This window comes from Anneissia japonica, unplaced genomic scaffold (assembly GCF_011630105.1).
Source record: "Anneissia japonica isolate Jap-2015-1 unplaced genomic scaffold, ASM1163010v1 scaffold1726_len428862_cov177, whole genome shotgun sequence".
Classification (NCBI taxonomy): domain Eukaryota; kingdom Metazoa; phylum Echinodermata; class Crinoidea; order Comatulida; family Comatulidae; genus Anneissia; species Anneissia japonica.
Window position 1 is genome coordinate 13,351 of NW_022710671.1, and position 4,308 is coordinate 17,658.

General features: G+C 36.5%; 1 protein-coding gene across 2 annotated transcripts in view; it reads left to right on the forward strand.

Annotated features, from left to right (window-relative positions):
• LOC117107098 (NXPE family member 4-like) overlaps nt 1-4,308 on the forward strand; it is a 24,366-nt gene that overhangs the window by 11,027 nt on the left and 9,031 nt on the right. The gene's annotated exons all lie outside the window — the stretch shown is intronic.

Here is a 4,308-nt window from a genome sequence, read left to right on the forward strand (position 1 = left end):
TTGCATTGCTTAAAATCAATTAAAAGGCTATAGGCGCCAGAGCTTCCGGGGGCTTCGCCCCCCCCCCCCCTGGTCCCAAACCAACGCTTGGGCTTACGGCCCGAGGCTTTATTTTTCATTTCGTCCCCCCACCCTCCCACTTTAACCACGGATCGACGCCCTTGGTAGGCCGAGGCTATATAGACTACATTTTGCGATACAGAGAATTAGGCAAGCGCTTTTCGTTAGAGTTTTTGACAAAGAGTTGTGGTAACGGATGTCTTTATGTGGATTTTAACCTATTCAACTGTGCGAATAACACTTTACACATGTATCCATTGTTATAATGCTGCGTGCATTGTTACACCATCCATGATTGTAAAACCTATAGTGACAAAATTCTTCATTGAAAATTATATTCATAGCATTTTGACGGTCTCGCTGATTTGAAGCATCATTTGAGCAGCCCCGAGTGTGGGGGACGGGGGGGGGTTACGACGAACCGCCCAAAAACTGGAGAAGGTCCGGATTTAAAAAGGAAAAATTGAAATTCGTAGATATATTTTCAATGTTCTCCAGAGTATTGGAGATACAAGCCAAAGGGTTCACTTTCCACTGAAACGAACCTCCCATAAATTAAATCACGCTACGGCCTGTTATTGTTAAAGTGCATTATTATGTTTTATCTCTATAATGATCCGTCATGGATATTTGACTGTAGATATCAACAAATTGTATTATATACATAGACGCAATGGCGGAGCCATCGGCAGGGGAAGAGGACATCCCCATGAGAGGCCAAACCTTTACCCTCTCCGTCGGACTTCGTATTAGGTGTTGATGAAGATGATGATTGCACCAAGTTATTGTTACGTGCAGTAAAATGTGTCATGCCACTTTGTCATGTGTATCACGATTTCCCCGCTGTTATACCAGGGGGTTGTACTTAAGTCTAGGGCTTTAACGGTAATGTTTTGGTTCCTTCCTCTTTTTCCGCCCTAAGCACTACTGCAGTAAATATGTGCTCTTCGTTGTTGTTGTTATTGCTATCTATTATTATTATTCTTATTATTATTATTATTATTATTATTATTATTATTATTATTATTATTATTATTATTATTATTATTATTATTGCTATAGTTATTTATTGTTATTATTATTATTACTACTATTAATTTATTAACTATTATTACCTTACTGAGATTTTACCTTCATAACTTTTTACAATATTAAATGATCTACCCATATATTTATCATTAAAATCTCATCACACTGCATTTAGGCCTATATACTGTATTAAAAAAACCCACATAAAAACACATTTAAACAACCTAAAAACTGCATCTTGTATTTTACACCAGTTTATCCATATATTTGCCACTGCAGGAAATTGTTTAATTTAATAAGATATTGTTCTACTTTTTAAATTTATTTGAACTGTACTATGTTTGATGAAGTCAAAGACCCTTTTTTACATCATTGGAGTCTTGACAAAATAGGCCTACACTCTATACAAACTTAAAAATTGTTAATTAAGGTTCAGACTGGCTTAACTTTAAAAACCATTTTAAATGGCACCTACTTATCAACGAAATGGATAAAATTAAATTTGATATTAAAACTCTTTTTCTATTTTATCATTAATTAAATTTGTCATCAACCTTTATTGAAAACTCATGTTAGGTCTATATAAAGGACCACAATGAAAAAAAACCTTTCTGAAAGTGATTGTGTCATCGTGAATCTTGATATTCATTTAGGGCATACAAATAGCTGTAGGTATTCAGGGGCGGATTTACTTTCCTTTGGAAAGTAAAAAAAAATGATGAAACACGCATTGTGCACAAACACATGCGTGATCGTAAATTTGTCACGCATTTAGCACAAGTCTTGTGTGATAACGAATTATCACTAATTCAGGGAAAAAGGTATTTTAAACTAGAAACGGTCATGCAGTGACTGAAATTGTAGTTGTCAGTTAGCATCAACACGTACGCAGTCAGGAAAGTACAGCAACATATCACTGACACGTTACGAAAAATTCATCCTATTCATTTTTTGTTTGTTTGAGTAATGGCATGTTTGTGTACATAGTATGGGTGCTCAAATCTGATTATTTTGCTTAGAAGCAATTAAATTCAACCTGCTAGATCGTATTTGGAAATGTTAATTTTCTGAATTATTACAAAAGTGATTACCTCCTTATTGACCCATTGTCAACAAAACTAGAGTGAGGTGTGTGTCAATGATAAAGATCATGGTGAATTTAAGTGGGCGTGGGACAAAATAGGATAAACAGAATGAAGTTGGTTGTTTTCAGATCCAGAGCTCACACTGACTATTGCACATAGGTGTCTATGGGGCGGGTCCCCTTTTACGCCCAGACATGCCTGAGTCTGACAAAAAAAATCTTTGATGATGATGAGTGGTTTTGAAGTACTGTACTAGAAGACTATTAGAATGATTTTGTTCATATTGTCATATAACTCCGGTCTGAATGAGTATTTGCAGGAGCAGGAGCAGCGGGTGGCTATTGACCAGGGAAGCATTTGCTGAACAAGTAGTTAAAAGAAAAACGTGCGTGCCATTATTTTAATAGTTTACAAGTAGGATTCAAAAATATTTTTGTAGTGCCTACGAAAATATGTGAAAAAATTGACATCGAAAGAATTCCGCAAAACTAATTTCTGTTGCAATTTGCTCTGGATTAATCCACAGATTGACTGGCTTACAATATATGGTTTCTGAGATGTATCATGTTGTTGGCCTAGCAGTGGCGTGGGAGGGGGGAAGGGGCAAAGTATCTGCTGACGGATTTTACCGGGCTGACGATGCCGTCGTATCGGGAAAGAAGAGGAAACAAAGAGAGAGGGAGGAAAAGAGAAAGAAGGGAAACGGAAAGGAAAGGAAAGAGGAAACAAAAAGAGAAAAATAAAGAAAAGAATAAAAATGAAGATATCATATGATCATATATCCCATCACCCCTGCTCCACTGCAAAAAATGTCCACAGAATTAGAGCGAAATAGTTGTGACTGAAACGTGTCTGATGTAAATGAGATACACAGGCTGGGGGAAGACGTTTTGTAGCGCTTTTTGATCTAAGCCGCCAGATATTCTCCGAATCCGTTGGTGCATCTCATTCCCAGGCAGGCACTTTAAACTCTCTATGTGCAATCTTTAGTGAAAATTGGCCGTAGCCACAACCTACAAGAAATGCGCGCGAAGCGCGCGAAATTCAACATTTTTAGACACTTTCAGGGGTGCAAAGGGCATCCATCTTCTTTCCCTTTCCCCTTTCTCAATTTTCCCAGCGGGTGTGGGGCAAGATTTTCCACAGGGGGATTTTCCCCCTTTCCCCACTGGTTACGCTACTGGTTCTCTAGTTAATTGAACACATAATAGAGTGTATTGAGGGTGCTGGTGAAGAGTGTGCGGGTCCACATATTTAATTCTTAGACTAGTAGACACAAAAGAAATATCAGGTAGATCGTTTTACCATAAAAGAAGGGCCTCATTGGTCCATTCTAAAATGTGAAAAAAATAAAAAATAAAAAACTACAGTAATAATTCTTTAGAAGTTTATTGATGGTGCAAGAATATGGTTGTAATAAATAAAACCATAATGAAAATGCTTATATTTAGTATTTAGTTTCAAACACACGTGTGTAGGCCTAATATATATTCCGTAAGATATGTCATATCGTTTTCTATATTGGGGGTAGGTAGGGTATCACAAGGATCATAAATTACTAACCGGGAAATTATTACCTTTCTCCCCCCCCCCCCCACCTCGACCCAGAACCCCTGTTACGGGCCTGTGGCCTAGTGTAAAAGGAAAATATTTACTTCTCTAACGATATTTACAAACCTGAACAATGTTAAACAATACGTTTGTATATGTATATAGGAATTTTATAGTGCATTCTACTTCTAGAGCTTATCACAACAATTACAGGGAGGAACTAGTTGGAAATAATATATTACTATATTTTTGATTACATTGGTGCTTGAGTTAGAAAAACATATGTCATTCACCTTGCAAAAATCAGTTATACCGATAATCGATGATACTCGAAGAGGCCTATATCTTATATCCATGGTACAACAACCTTCCTCATTTAGGCGTCTTCAAGTCGGAAGCTATTAACCATTGCAATTATCTTTTGCAAAAATTACTTTTTATGTTTGTAAAAAAGTTTATGTTTATTTTTGTTTATTTGTAAAAACCTACAGAAAAGATATTCATGTAAGCCATATATGTCTCTTATACACATCTAGATGTGTATAAGAGACAGATCTTACGGAATATATATTAGGCCTACACA